Here is a 16,710-nt window from a genome sequence, read left to right on the forward strand (position 1 = left end):
ACCAACTGAAGAGGGCAACCGTTAAGATCATAGCCCTGAGAAATGGACTGGTTAATCTTTCGAGACACCCTCGTTGCTTTACATTTCTTAATGTTTAGTTTCATAAGCCATGCATCACACCAAGAACAATTCTCGCGACACTAGGCGTCACGGCGCGGTACACCAACATTCCAATCCCTGATGGTTTATCTTCGATAAAACAAACGCTGTCTAAACACAATGCACAACACTCTACTGAAGTCTACTTGTATCTCCTTGAATCAGTTCTAACACATAACTACTTCGAATTTGAAGAGAGTTACAACCTACAGATACATGGTACAAGCATGGGTACGCCTTTTGCACCGACCTACGCGAACATATTTATGGGGATTCTGGAAACAGATTTCCTATCACGCTGCACTACCAAGCCCCACACATACCTACGATACATAGACGACATACTCATAATCTGGGGACATGGTCAAGACAGTCTAGATAAATATGTAGCCTTTCTAAATTCTGTTCACCCAACAATAAAATTCATATCAGAATCCTCAACTGAGCCCATAAACTTTCTGGACACAACAATATACATTGACAATGGTGAGCTAAAGACAACGCTGTATAGGAAACCTTTCGACAAGCAACAGTACCTAGAATATACCAGCCACCATCCCAGACATTGCAAGCAAGGCATCTTTAAAGGCCAAGCCACACGACTTCGTCGCATTTGCGTTGAAAACCAAGACTACATAGATAGACTCGATCACCTTAAAGAAACGCTATCAAACAGGAACCACCCAAACAGTGACCTTCAAACAGCCTACATCGCTGCAACCAAACTTGACCGAGCCGAGGTCCTCAAACCCCGCCCGAGGATCACAAGAACAACAATGCCTCTTCTTACTACTAAATTCTCAAACGCACTCCCAAACGTGAATAACATCCTAATAATAACTTTTTCACCAGCAACCAGAACCTTAAGATTTTTCCCGACCCTCCCAGAGTAGCCTACAGACGCAACACTAATTTTAAGGATGTTCTTGTGCACGCCAAACTACAGAAAAAGAGGAAGTTGGGAACCAATCCCTGCGGCCGCCCCAGGTGCTCTACATGCAAACACATTCAATCTACTACTACAGTAAACAGTACAGCGTCGAATTACACACACAAGGTAACTTCGGCTTTAACTTGCACATCAAGCAACGTAGTCTACTGTCTAGAATGCACCGCTTGTAGCAAACAATACATAGGTGAGACTGGACAACAAATTAATACTCAATGGTCACCGCGCGGACACAAAACACAATTTACCCAAAGCAGTAGCCAGCCACTTTAATGAAAATGGCCATATATTTGACAAAGCAAGGCTCTATATACTACAAACAAATTTCCGTTCCCCTCGCTAAAGGAAGTATACGGAATCATACCTCATACACACGTTTAGTTGACTACACCCGACAGGAATTAATCTGGCAAGCGGCAACTTAGAATCTTTAAAAGCAGTAACTTAAATCTGAAACTCTGATATCATCAACCAAGACACAAAACACATTAGGCTAACTTTAAGCTAATTTCTAACTAACTTTAAGCTAACTTTAAGCTAACTTCAGCTAACTTTAATTCTTAACCTCACCTACTCTTCCATTTCGAAAAACATTTTTCCTGCCTACTACTCAATTTAATGTACACTTACAGGTTTTTACGTCTATACCAACTGTACGACCCCCTTCTTCCATGTACACTTCCCCGCCCGCTTCTGCGCGCGTCACCCTCCTGTTTCTTATCCCGGTTTCGGTCCCCCACTCCTCCTCTCCCTTCCCTTCCCCCCCTTTTTTTTCAATCTATTTTTTTTTTCAAACCCCCTCATCAACACATTCCGAAGTAAATATGCCTTTTTCGGCGCCTCAACCCAGAGTATTGCCATTTCTGGATGCCGCCGTAACGACACCTACGTTGAGCGACTGGGGCAGCGCCCCTTGAAAGACCGTGCCGCTGCCTTTCAGTCACCCCATACACTGCACCGCAGACTCCTCGTCGCCATCTTAACTATTTCAAAATTACTCGACGTATTGCTGCTATGCTACTCAAGTCACTTTCAACTCATTTTTTTTGTGTGTCTGTTTTTTTTGTCTTTTGTGTTACTCGCGCACTGACCGCTTGACCGGCCGTTATAATGCCTCAAAAACATGCCGCCAACGACTCCCCCTGAATACCTCCTAACCTTTCGCATCCCCAACACGCTCCAAAGCCCCCGTATTTCATAAAGATTTCATTTTTCTCTTTCTTTTTCTTTCATTCTCCCCCCTTTTTTGTCTGTCTTGGTGCCGCCCTGGCTTCCCTCACCCCCCCTTTTTTTTCTTTTTTCCCCTTTTTTTCTGCTTCTATTTCTTTTCTTTTCTCCCCGCGTGCCCACTCTCACGCTCTTGTCCCCTCGTCTGGAAATGAAGCTCACAGACGTCGGACGACAGCGCTTGTTTCCTCTGGTAGTCTCTCTCTTTAAAACCAGCCGCCAGCGACAACACCCGCACGTGACGTCACTGCACTAACCCTTTAAAACTAACACGCCGACGATGACGAGGCCGCCTTTGACGAAGATAGGTCCTCCTATGGAAAAGTTGGCCAGCTTTTCTGAGGCACCTTATCCCTGTTTACAAACTTTATACCACAGTGTGCTATTCCATCTGTCAGCCCCTTTCTTGTTTTTGGACCAAGAAGAAATGTGATTTAAGTCAGATTGAAGAACGGAGAAGTCAGACTCATTAGAAATTACGTGGTACAGAACGCAGTCGTCTGCAAAGAGCCTTATGTTAGAAGTAACAGAATCAGGCAGGTCATTAATATAAATTAGAAAAAGAAGAGGCCCTAGGACTGACCCCTGAGGAACACCGGATGTTACATTGCATGATTTAGAGTCATGATCATTGAGTCATGATCATGAACAGAAACGTACTGTGTTCTATTCTGCAAGAAACATTCAATCCACTTAAGCAGGTTGCAATCAAGATGGAGTGTGCTAAGTTTCAGTAATAGTAGTCGTTGTGAGACGGAATCGAAAGCTTTCGCGAAGTCAAGGAAGATGCAGTCAATAACTGAAGCTCGATCTAATGTGGAAGACAAATCATTAGTAAAGGTTAATAGTTCAGTCTCACGAGAATAATTTTTGCGACAACCATGCTGCTGTGACGCAAAAAAATTATTAGACTCGAGAAAGCTAATCAGGTTGCAGTAGATTATGTGCTCTAATAATTTGCATGGAATAGAAGTTAAGGAGATCGGCCGGTAGTTTAAGGGGTTATGTGTATCCCTGAATTTGTGGACTGGAATCACCTTCGCCGTCCTCCAGTCGTCCGGAAGTGTTGAACTCTGCAAAGACTGCGTAAAAATATATGACAAGAAAGCAGATGAATACGCTACAGTACTCTTAAGGAATTTGTAATTTATGGTATCGACACCTGCCGATGAAGAAAGTTTAGCTTTCATAATCAAATTGTATATGCCACATAAATCGATCTAAATCGGCTCCATCTCAGGGTACGTAAAGGCACGTTCGGACGGTGAAGTATCTATTAGAGCGTTAGAAAAAGATAGCGAGAATGTGTTGTTAAAAACCGTTGAGCAAAGCTCACGGGGGACAGGAAATCCATCGTCAGTTTTCAGAACGATTTCTGTGGGTTTGCGTACGTTAATAATGTTCCAAAGCTTCTTAGGATTAGTTGTGAGCAGATGAGGTAGTGTTTCAGAAAAACGTAATTCTTGGCTGAGCGAATGGCCATTTTATATTCAGATGCGATAGCTACGTAGGCAGCTTTTGCTTTGGTTTCCCCAGATAGCTTGAAGCGTCGAAAAATGCGTTTGTTCTTGTTAAGAAGCTGTTTTAAACTTAAGTTAAACCAAGGAGCCCGATTGCATGATGATAATAGGCGAGTCGGAACATATTTTTCATTTAGCGTTTGAACTTTGTTCTTGAAAAGGAGCCAGTTTTCTGCAATAGTTCTTTCCCAGAACTGAGGAAAAGAGAAATCGGCAAAACTTTGTAATTCGTTATTGATCGAGGAAAAATCTGCTTGACTATAGTCACGAATTTTCTTACGGTGTTTTAGGCGCTGTGGCGAGCGTAAGGGTATTGCAAAATGAATCAAACAATGATCGCTTAAACCAGGTATAACTGATAGTGATGAAATTGAATCAGGGGATATGGTGAAGACGAGGTCAATGATGTTGGCAGAAACTGCAGTCACACGGGTAGGCTCTTTAACAAACTGGGTGAGCCCAAATGTCGAACATATATCAAGAAAGGTTGAACATTGGGATGAGGATAAAGTAACTATTGGGAAGTCAAGAGCCCAGTCAATGCCAGGGGAATTGAAATCACAGAGCAAGAATATTGGTGCTGCTGGATATTTAACAACGATTTGGTTAAGACAGTCAAATAGCTCATTGCAAAATGTGGATGTTCTATCGGGTGGTCGATAGCAAGCGGCAAATATCACGTCTTTGTTATTTATGTGAATACAACAGCACAAGAACTCAATTTGCGAAGGCACGTGTATATCAAAAGAGGTGATATCAGATGAAACAGCGATCAAGGTCCCACCACCACATCGCCCTATTCTGTCATTTCTATAAATATTGTAAGCTTTACTGCACGCGAAAAGCTCCGAATTTTCAATTTTATCTGAAAGCCAGGTCTCGACTAAAACAACAATATCTGCATTGCACGTGTCGATCAGCGCAGACAGAGCATCGCGCTTATTCATAATGGAGCGGATGTTAGTGAACAGCACAGAGTAATCGTTGTCATGCTTATTTTGTACGGCCGCGCGATGCTAACTCGAGGCGAGTGACGGGGGATTCGCAGGGAAATTTATTCCGCTGCTGCCTACATTACCGCTGGCAGTAGCAATACTGTTCTGCTGGAGTTCATAAACGGTATCCGTTTGAGAGCAATACGCGTTGCACGTTTTGTTGATGAAAAATTTGTTGTACCTGAGATGATACAATTGACCGGAAGACTTCCCAAATGCAATTAACTTATTCCTGGTCATTCTAGTTGCCCAACAGAAGTCTTCTTGAATGGATACCCCAGATCCTTTCAGTTTCTTCTTTTGTGTTAATATGTTTTCCTTTGCTTTAAATGATGCCAATTTCACTACCACTGGTCGACATTTGTTATTTATAAAGGAACCTAAGCGATGCGCACGCTCAATTCCTTCTTCGGGTAATTGCAACGCGAAAAACTGCACAAGGAGTGCAGGAATTTCTTTTTCTGTTTCCGCCCAAGTTTCAGAGGCACCATTGGTGATACCATAAAAAATCAAGTTACCTCTTCTTGACCTGTCCTCAAAATCGTCCAGACGAGATTGCACCAATGGATTCTCACTTTTCATGGCTTCGGTAATAATGCCTCGGATATGAGCAGGTTCTTGCTGAGTTTCAAGTGCAGCGACTTTCTGCTCTACGTACGCTAATCTGACATTCATGCTTCTAATACGCTCCTAGAGTAATTCTTGGTTGGCTTTCACTTCATTAAGAGTTGAGATTAGCTCAGCGTGACGCGCATCCATTTTAGTAGTAAGAGAGTTGGTGGCCTCGAGAACCAGGTTAGTGCTACAACTGGGATTAGGCCAAGGGCTAAGCTCAATGTCTCCGGACATCACAAGCAACTTCGTAACATGTACACAGTCGGCAAATAAACACCACAAAATGTCCGGGCATGGGACGAGCAGCAAAGCGCGATTGCTAGAGCGCTTACAGTAAAGGGAAGTCGAGTTACCAACCTGGATGTAAAAGAAGAACGGTCTCAGCAAAGACTGCGCCATTGCTGCTATCCCATGCCCACTGACGAGGGTCGTCATCGTTGGCTTATTTATATGCGCACCACAGGGTGACGCATGCGTGGATGCCGTTGGTTTGGTGAAAAGATCGGGTGGGATGATTCCGCTGACGTTTCCGGCATGTGCAGACGAAGAGAACAACAAATCGCCGCATGATGCAAAGGCCGAGTTTTCAGCAAGGAAGGGCGTAGTACAGGCTCCATCGAAGGGGTTCCAGGCACAGACAGGAAACAGCCCGATTAGTGGAAGAATCTGGATGTAAAAGAAGAACGGTCTCAGCAAAGACTGCGCCATTGCTGCTATCCCATGCCCACTGGCGAGGGTCGTCATCGTTGGCCTATTTATGTGCGCACCACAGGGTGACGCATGCGTTGATGCCGTTGGTTTGGTGAAAAGATCCGGTGCGATGATTCCGCTGACGTTTCCGGCATGCGCAGACGAAGGGAACAACAAATCGCCGCATGATGCAAAGGCCGAGTTTTCAGCAAGGAAGGGCGTAGTACAGGCTCCATCGAACGGGTTCCAGGCACGGACAGGAAACAGCCCGATTAGTGGAAGAATCTGGATGTAAAAGAACGGTATCAGCAAAGACTGCGCCATTGCTGCTATCCCATGCCCACTGGCGAGGGTCGTCATCGTTGGCCTATTTATGTGCGCACCACAGGGTGACGCATGCGTTGATGCCGTTGGTTTGGTGAAAAGATCCGGTGCGATGATTCCGCTGACGTTTCCGGCATGCGCAGACGAAGAGAACAACAAATCGCCGCATGATGCAAAGGCCGAGTTTTCAGCAAGGAAGGGCGTAGTACAGGCTCCATCGAAGTGGTTCCAGGCATGGACAGGAAACAGGCCCGATTAGTGGAAGAATCTGGATGTAAAAGAAGAACGGTCTCAGCAAAGACTGCGCCATTGCTGCTATCCCATGCCCACTGGCGAGGGTCGTCATCGTTGGCCTATTTGTGTGCGCACCACAGGGTGACGCATGCGTTGATGCCGTTGGTTTGGTGAAAAGATCCGGTGCGATGATTCCGCTGACGTTTCCGGCATGCGCAGACGAAGAGAACAACAAATCGCCGCATGATGCAAAGGCCGAGTTTTCAGCAAGGAAGGGCGTAGTACAGGCTCCATCGAAGTGGTTCCAGGCATGGACAGGAAACAGGCCCGATTAGTGGAAGAATCTGGATGTAAAAGAAGAACGGTCTCAGCAAAGACTGCGCCATTGCTGCTATCCCATGCCCACTGGCGAGGGTCGTCATCGTTGGCCTATTTATGTGCGCACCACAGGGTGACGCATGCGTTGATGCCGTTGGTTTGGTGAAAAGATCCGGTGCGATGATTCCGCTGACGTTTCCGGCATGCGCAGACGAAGAGAATAACAAATCGCCGCATGATGCAAAGGCCGAGTTTTCAGCAAGGAAAGGCGTAGTACAGGCTCCATCGAAGGGGTTCCAGGCACGGACAGGAAACAGCCCGATTAGTGGAAGAATCTGGATGTAAAAGAAGAACGGTCGCAGCAAAGACTGCGCCATTGCTGCTATCCCATGCCCACCGTGTGATGTTCGGGAAATGGGTCGGAAGTTGCCGTGATCGGTCGGCGGCTTGCCTGGTTTCGGGAACAGGATCACAATAGCCGATTTCCAGCCCGGAGGGACAATGCCATCTAGCCATACCTTGTTAATGGTGTCGATGAATTGAGGGAATACAGTGAAACTCAGGTTCTCGGAAACCTTATAAGTAAAAAAGTCTGGACCGGGTGCTATCTAGCGACTGGCACTGTCTATCGCTCCAAGCAACTCAGGCATGGTGAATGAGCTTGCACCTCGGGTTTCCTTCGTGGCGTGGTCCTTCAGCAGAACACGCTATCCGGCAAAGCCAACTGTCTCGCGAATGCCTTGTAGCTCTCAATCTATCTTCGAAAAAATAATTGTGCAAGAGCCCGCTAAGACGACTCCAACATTACGCCGAGTTTCATTTGCTTGTCATAATTATTTAATTGGAGTTGCAAACGTTTCGGAATTCCCGTCTGCTGTCAGTTCATGGGCTTTTACGGGAGGCGCAAGCTTGCAAAAAACGGCTGTAACTCGTGCTTCACCGAAATTATCCCAAAACAAATTTTATTACATCTGACTGCTCAGACGACGACATAACTGGGAGGACGTTTATCCTAGCCGGTATCACGGATAATTATCAGTCGCAGTTTTAATACAAATAACATGATGCTGCCGTTACGCCGTTCTAGCAGCATTACAATGTCAATATAAAACACACAGCCCCATGTTTTCGGGATGTCTCTTTATTGCACAAGGAGGTTTATTTGGCAACAATCACCATGTCACAGCGGAAAAGAAAAGAAAGAGGCAAAAGCAAATACTACAGTTGTCTGACATATGCAGAGATGTAGAACGCCTGACTAGACAGGTTTTAATTTGCGCACTTCAGAAAGATACACATAAATACACAGGCTATATTGAGAAAGTTGTCTGCATTATGTATTTGTGGTCTTCAGGGTGGCCTACATATTACACAAAGATCTGTTTGAGAACCGTCAACTTCGGTCATTTCATATTGGCACTAAAGCATTCGCAGTTCATTCGACAATAAGCATGAATTCTATCTGCACAGAAACAGCCAACTCACAACATGTAAAACAAGAAAACGACCCCCAAAAGTAGAAACGCAGGTTCATGGAATTTTCGCTACTTCACGCAACAGTACTGAAGATAACCAATTTTCACGCAAACGTTTGAAGAAACTCATATGATGAGCTAACGGCTAATGTCGTGGTAATAAAGCCTCCTGCCATCGCTCCTGGTTGAGTTATCAAGGATGTTTGCTCGACAAGCAAGGAAGACCAAGTGATTCTTCTGTAGAACGCTGGTTTTCAGTCTCTCTAATTTTTCTAATTTTTCTTTAGTGTTTGCGAAAGACGCCGTTCTTGTGACTGCAGGAATGTTCCAAAAGCAGGGTGAATTCTTGATTAAATATGCGTTTACTCCGACTTAACATAACAACTTAAAACAAAATGCTACAGACATTACGCCTCCTATATGCAGGTGTAATCATCAGTATAGACTGACACAAATGAGAGGAGGCCAAGTCTACTCGTCCACACGTACTTGTAAACCTCCCGCAGGGGGCTACAGTTGGTGTTACACGCCGACTCCTCACGACGGATGAACAACTATTGTAGAAGTTTTCTTCCCCCCCCCCCCCCCCCCCACTTTTGCTGTCGGGCCATCGTCGTCGCATTGTCAAGGCCAAAGCTATGAATTGTCGTCCAGCTGTGTTAGACAAGTTCGGCCTTAGAACGCGTTGCATGGGTGACATTGGAAACGTCTCCTTTGTATTTATTGAATCTCATTGAGTTTTTTCTGCCCATCTCGCCAATGTAAGCCGCGTCGTATTCCCCGCATCGGACTTTGTAGATGACCCAGCTTTGATCATCTGCAGGCGTGTGGTCTTTCGGTTTCGGGAACACATTACCAAGGCATAATGTGGTTTACAAGGGTTTGCAAACCACGGACTCGATGGCAACCAAAGGTCACTGGGACGCCTCGCATTGGGCGCTCATGGGACGACTACAAATGAAGCTGTGCAGGGTAATATGGGCTGGACAAGTTTTGAAGTGAGGGAAGCACACAGTAAAATTGATTATGAAGAATATAGATTATAGAAGATTACGAAGAATGTAAATACTTTGGTGCATGAATAAACGAAGGCAATAGATATATGGAAATACAAAAAAGAACAATAACAATGAAGGGGAAGAGAAATGCGGCCATAATGAAACACAGGGTGCTATGGGATTACAATAGGTACGCGGTGCTCCGGGGTACATGGAACGGTGTAATGGTTCTAGGACTTATATTTGGAAACGCGATTGTTTGCTTGAAATCAGGGGTACAATCAGGACTCGATGGCAGCCAAAGGTCCCTGGGACGCCTTGCATTGGGCGCTCACGGGACGACTACAAACGAAGCTGTACAGGGTAATATGGGCTGGACAAGTTTTGAAGTCAGGGAAGCTCACAGTAAAATTGAGGGTGAAGAACGACTGAGGAATATGGAAGAAGGTAAATAGGCTGGGAAAGTGTACAGGTATTTGTACAGGAAAAACATTGATTCGCAGTGGAGGAAAAGAAGTAGGAAGCTTACCAGCAAGTATGCGACCTGTATGGTGAGCAACATGGCAACAGAGAACGTCAAGAGGAAAATCAGCGAGGCTGAGATAATTGTATGAGTAACGGCAACGGAAAAGAAACCTGCTATTTAAGAGGCAAAAACGAAATCCGGAAAAATTTTATGATAACTCAAAGGAAAGCTCATTACTTTTCGAAGACAGATCAGGATACCTTAGAACACGCACTTATAAAGCGATATATAAGGCTTGCTGCTGTAAAGCTAAAAAAATGATGGAGCATGTTTTATTACAATGTAAAGATTTATTACAATGTAAAGCCCAGCAGTCGATTTAGGTACCTCTGGCCTCCTCGGAGCACTTGGGTGCAGCAAGAGCAGAGGGAAAGTAAACATTTCCGCAATAGACATAAGTAAGAGGCGACTCGAAAATTGGTGAAAGAAAAGTAGGGAAACGACAAGCAACGGAGACGTGCAAGAACAGAGTTCACAATAGGGGTTCAGAAAGTTTGGTGATGGGATTTTATCGGGGTTTTCTTTCCTTTTTTTCTTTTTCAACATAGGCAGGACATTAGGCAATATAATAGCAAGAGTGTGGTGGCGCAGCCCACCACCCCGTTCCAAAGGGGACGCTCATAGCATCCATCCATCCAACCTTCTAGGCAACGATGATGCTTATAGCGCACGAAAGGACAACGACACAGAAAGACGTGCACACAGGCGCTAACTTACAAGAGTGTTTATTTCGAGTAAGAGAAGCACATGAACATCAGCAATCGTCACCTCATCATGTCATACCAACACGTTCAAAGCGAGGCGTTACTGAACTTCTAGGAAACCTACTGCCGAAGCTAGTATGTGCCTCTCCCACGGATTGTCCACCCACCACCACGAGTGCCCAGCAATGCTAGCAAAAAGCACCCTGAGAAGGACGCAAGAATTACTGGCTTACCTGAGGCGTGGCCAGCGCTGCCATCGATAAACACACCAGCACAGCCGCAGCATCACTCTCCGAAGGTCACTTCGCAACGAGTCTTTGTCAACATTCAAGATAAGGAAGTGATAACCATGGTGAAATTTCTCATGAATAGCCTTCGAGTGCTCTTAACAAGCATTCGCACTCCGGCTGCTCATAGTGCATTTCAAATATTGGATGCTCTAATCCCGGTGCTGTCAAGTCTGGAGAAGCACCTCGGCTCCTCCTCTGCAGCGCTTCCGTAAAGAAATCAAAGAAGCTTAGATTTTCCAACGGTATGCCCGAGGCTTTAAACCACGCATTTCGGATATTCTGTCATTTGTATTTAAGAATCAGTTCCCGATTATCGTACCACGCCTTCACAATGCGATGCGATTATTGAACTACCAAGCTTTCAAGTCTGATACCTGCAACGAAAACAGTAAAGTAATAGTTTACAGTATATCAGGTGCGAGCTTACCTGTATTAAGCATCTAGTAACACCTGATGATGACGACCAATACGTGTTCCTGACCGTAAAACGCAGTAACCTAACTTTCACGCTAGTAGGTGTATAGAGGGTGTTTCACGAAACCTGTGCCAAGAATTTAAAAAAAGTGGCTAGCCACAGCTGAATGAAACCAACGGCATATGGTTTGCTCTCATGTAGCACTCCTTAGATTATTTTTAATACGCCGCTTAATTAGTTAATTAAGAAGATGAATTACGCAATAATTTTAATATTCATGTTAGGGCCAAGTGCGTTTCCTTGTGTTGCAGAGGGGGCTCAGAAATGACCGATCCAATTTTTGAGGGTAATGTACATGTTGCGTTGCGATTTTTTTAGGGCGGTTAAAGAAAGCCCGCGAAATATGGAATAAAACCACGGGACTGCACTGGTGCGCTATTGTATTGCAGCGCCTGATGGTATGACCGGCTTTCGGCACGGATGGTCCCCTATAGATAACGTTATTGACCTTGTCTCGTCTATACGGCAACAAAAAAGCCTAAAGAGGTTATCTGTGGCGATGATCTTGGACATGAAAGGCGCATACGACAATGTATCGCATGAAACTATTTCCTATTAACCAATCGGTGTTACCCACCGATTGGTTAATAGGAAAAATAATACCAATTCACAAATCTGGAGATGTTCATACACCTGACAACTATCGGCCCATATCTTTAACCTGCATATGTTGTAAAATGCTCGAGCACATAATCACTTCCCACGTGTACACCCACCTAGAAGCTCACAATTTCTTTTTTTCTAATCAGCATGGTTTTAGGAAGGGATTTTCTTGTGACACACAATTGTTCGAACTAACGACTGACTTGCACTTTAACATGGACTGCAACCTTCAAACTGACTGTATCTTTCTTGACTTTTCTAAAGCTTTTGACCGAGTGCCCCACTGTCGCCTAATTTCTAAATTATCTGCCTTACGACTTGATTCTTTAACATTATCCTGGATTCGTAATTTTCTTTCTTTTCGAGAACAGTTTACTGTTGTTAACAATTTCTCTTCCCCGCCTTCTTCTGTTAGCTCTGGTGTGCCACAAGGCAGCGTCCTCGGCCCCTTACTCTTCTTAATCTACATTAACGACTTACCCACCCAGATTACTTCCTGCATGCGCCTTTTTGCCGATGACTGTATAATCTACCGTCCTATTCACACGACTGACGATCACTTGAAACTTCAAGCAGATCTTAACCTTATCGCTAACTGGTGTAACAAATGGCTCATGACACTAAACTTTACAAAGTGCGAGGTGATGTGCTTCAGCCGAAAATGTGTAAATTCTAAATATTCGTATCATCTTAATAACACTATGCTTTCTCACACTTCATCATATAAGTACCTTGGTGTTGTTCTTACAGAGAATCTTTCATGGGCCCCACACATCACTTCTACATGCGCCAAAGCATCACGTTCTCTGGGCTATCTACGACGCAATTTGCGAAATGCCCCGCCAAACATTCGAAAACTCGCTTTCCAAACATTTATTTTGCCACAGTTAGAATTCGCCTCCCCAATTTGGTCCCCTCATCAAAATTACCTGATAAATATGACGGAAATGATACAAAACAGAGCAGCCCGGTTCATATCGCGTAACTACAGTATAAACTCGAGCATTACAAAAATTAAACTAGACCTACTGTTGCCGCCATTAGATATCCGCCGCAACATCGCTCTTCTGTGCTTATTCCACAAATATATTTACACTAATAAACGAAACCGGTTGCAACTACAAATACCCCACTCTTTTTCACGCAGATTACATAATCAGTTCAGTTTCATGCGCATATACGGTAAAACAAATGCATTTAATTCATCGGCACTACCACGTGCCATCCGTCTCTGGAATGACCTCCCTGATAATATAGCCTCCATATCTAATCTCGACACGTTCCGCTCTCACTTACTCATGCTTTTCCCATCTAATACCGTTCACGAGTGACCAATCTAGTGTAAGTTATCGTGCATTTTTTGCCATGTTGTATATCATTTTCATAAACGGTATTCCTTTGCTCTGTTAACAGTAACAAGTGTTCGTGTGCCTTCATATATTGCTTTGTATTCCTATTGCCTTCAATATTGTGTAACATGTTAATCTTTTCATAGCACTGTTCCTATTGGAAATTTGTACTTTTTATACCTTTAACTGTTTAATGTGCCCCCCTTACTTTATGCCCTTCCATAGGGCCTGTAAGGTTCTTTTGAATAAATAAATAAATAAATAAATAAACTATTGGGGAACATTGAATTGGGGGGCCGTGTGTACCCATTGATATTCAATTATTCAAAGAACAGAACGTCCTTTTTACAAACAGAGGATGGTACAACAACGCACCATTGTACTTGTCGCGGTGTGCCTCAAGGTGGGGTCCTGAGCCATACTCTTTTTAACCTTTTTAATCTGCCTCAAAAACGAAAAAAAAAATCCCGCCTGGCAGCACTGTCACCGTTCTTGAAAACACCGCTTTGCCTGAAGAAGTACAGAAGCTACTTCAAAAAGGACCAAGCTTTTCGCTTGAGCCAGCGCCCAAGCGCTCAGAGCTTTTCGCTATGGTGCGACGAGTGGGCCAGCTGAAGAGCAGCGGGAGCGCGCCATCGGGGTCGGAGTGGACTGTCTGCAACGCACCGTGATTGGTCCGCCAGTAAAAAAAATCTCCCTTACGAAGAGTGGTGAACTATTTCAAGGAAGACAATCTCGCATAATGAAACCACATAAAGAAGGTGGCTTTTTAGTCCTACCTGTCGCTGCCTTTGGCAGGAAGGCCGCCGAAGCTGTAAAAAAGAAGTTCAAGCAGACTGACTTCCTTGCAAAAGAACAGAAACGCCTTGCAGTCAAGTTACTGAAGAGCATGCACCTTGAGGCTTTAAGCAAGGTAGTCGAGAAAAAAGGGACAAGTCATCTAGAAATATTCTTCACAAGTAAACCCCATCAACCGGACTGCTCCTGCGAGCCATCGTTTCAGAGAAAGAAACTTGGCAACGGACAATTGGCAACTACCTACAGTCGAACGTGGAAAAATTAATTGGCAAGGATCCGATTCTAGTACGCAGTTCGAAGGAAGTTATCAAGTACTTGAATGAAGGCCCGGCGACGGCCACCATAGGGCTTTCATCGACATCGAAGATCTCTTCTACTCAATACCGCATGAAGGTTTCTTTAAGCAATAAAGTACCAAATACAAAAAAAACTGTAAAGTCGGCCTTGAGCATATGACAGAGGTGAGCACAGAGAACCTTCTTGAACTGTTAAAATTTTGTCTGAGCTCCACTGCCATCGCATTTAATGAAAAATATTACGTGCAGAAGGCTGGGAGGTGTATTGGCTCTTCGGTTGCACCTATTCTCGCCGACATATTTTTATCGATGTTCGATCAGCGGGTTGAAGAACAAATTTCTGGTCAGCAAGTACCACGCGTTCTCCTATATGTAGACGATTACCTAGTCATACTCCACCTATCCGCTCAGGATAACCTTGATGATGCCACTAATTCCATTCTAGAAATATTTGAATCCGCATCTGGAGATCTCACCTTCATCCTCGAGTTGGCCAGTGGTAACTGCCTACAATTCCTGGACCTAAAACTTCATTTCGCCGCTAAACACATCTGTTGGTCTTACAACCCGAGGACAAAGACCCCGCTGCCGTTTAAAAGCGCGCATTCCAAACTTGTTGAGCACGCTATCATCACCCTTGCCTGTAAGTCCGGCCTGGAAAAATCCCGAGAACACAAAATAGAAGCTAGATTCAACCAGCAAGTGCAGCGCTTCGTTTGGGCTGGATACCCGGAGAATGTAAACACCAGCGCGTATGAAAATCTCTTGCAGAAACCGAAATGTTGCAAAGAACAGGGACTTTCGTCAAATATAACTGCAGGTTACGCCCTATATTCATCGCGTTCCGCACATTAAAAAAATTACCGACGATTACGTTACTTCCTAATGCGAAATTTGAGCGCAGCAAATAAGCTGTTTCACCTTTTCGATAGATTGAGGCAAAGAAATCGAGCAACACATGTATGCGCTATCACAGAATTTTTTTTTTATTTTTCACACGTATTCCTTTAACAAAGACTCCACTAACAGTTCTTGACAGTCATGAAGGAAGCTTTGTGGTCGGAGAAATAGACTGATATATGTTCGACTTGGTACACCAATGCTTGATTCTCAAAGACGAGATCTATACAAGTGCCTCGCGAGGTTGTCACAGCCGTGGGACGCGTTACGAGCGAGAGGAACGGGATGTTCTCCCGCATAAGTGTTAGGAAATTGCTGTTTGTCTTTATGTCAACATTAAAGTCCCCCACTACTAACATCGGTGTGGATCGATGGACGGTTAATGCGAGTTGCAGGAAGTGCACGACGTCTTTCGTGAGTGCGGTAGCGGACTCACGAAAGCGCTATCAGTCGGTCGCTGCTAGCGCTGGGGGGATGAAAGGGGGGCGGAGCTGGTTACGAGGCCGATGACAACGCCGACGACGACGCGAAGCCCAGGAACGGACGCCAAAGAGCCATTTGTGTAGCCAGCCCTCCTCCACAGTCTCTCCTCCTCCCTTCCATCATCCTCCCTCGCCCGGAGAGCCGACAGCGCGCATGCGCGGCGGCGGAGCAGATTCGTTGGCGCGCTGGTTACGAGGCCGACGACAACGCCGACGACGACGACGACGCGAAACCCAGGAACGGACGCCAAAGAGCTGCGCTCTAAAAAGTGGCGAGCCGTTACGGGGTGAAGGTCGTCTTCTCGGCTGCATGTAAACTCGGCAGTGTGCCCTTTGCCCATTTGACCATCAACGTCCTACAGATGTCCAGCAGAGATCCGGAATGGGACATTCGAACGTCCTTATGACGTTCGAATGTCCCGTGCATAATTATTTAATGTCCATGGGATCGTCCAATGCATGCAAATTGGCGATCATAGAAAAGTCCCTCGAACGTCATAATGGGATATTAGGATCTCCAAGAAATGTTTAAATATGAATTTTTGTTGCATAATCCCGAGTCCGTCCTAAGGAAATTCTTGTCAGGATGTAGGATGCTTCTGGGACATTCTGTCTTACCAGTCGTCTAAAGGACGTTTGTTCGACATTTGGTTGTGGATTTAGGATATCCGCAGGAAGTCCATATTGATTATAAATTAACATAATAAGGATCTTCCTCATAATGTGCCCTAGCAGTGCAGCAGGCCTGCTGCATTTTACATACCAGTAACAAAGCTTGGCCTGGTTTTGTGTTGGCTTGTGGGGCAATGATGAAAAGAAATTGCTTGGCTCTTGAAGATCCAT

The 16,710-nt window shown here is 44.8% G+C and overlaps 1 protein-coding gene across 3 annotated transcripts in view; it reads left to right on the forward strand.

The window, feature by feature from the left end:
- Positions 1–16,710, forward strand: part of LOC135896741 (acidic phospholipase A2 PA4-like) — a 307,060-nt gene that overhangs the window by 207,328 nt on the left and 83,022 nt on the right. The window lies entirely within an intron of this gene.

The sequence above is a fragment of the Dermacentor albipictus genome, chromosome 2 (genome assembly GCF_038994185.2).
Source record: "Dermacentor albipictus isolate Rhodes 1998 colony chromosome 2, USDA_Dalb.pri_finalv2, whole genome shotgun sequence".
NCBI classification, from domain to species: Eukaryota; Metazoa; Arthropoda; class Arachnida; order Ixodida; family Ixodidae; genus Dermacentor; species Dermacentor albipictus.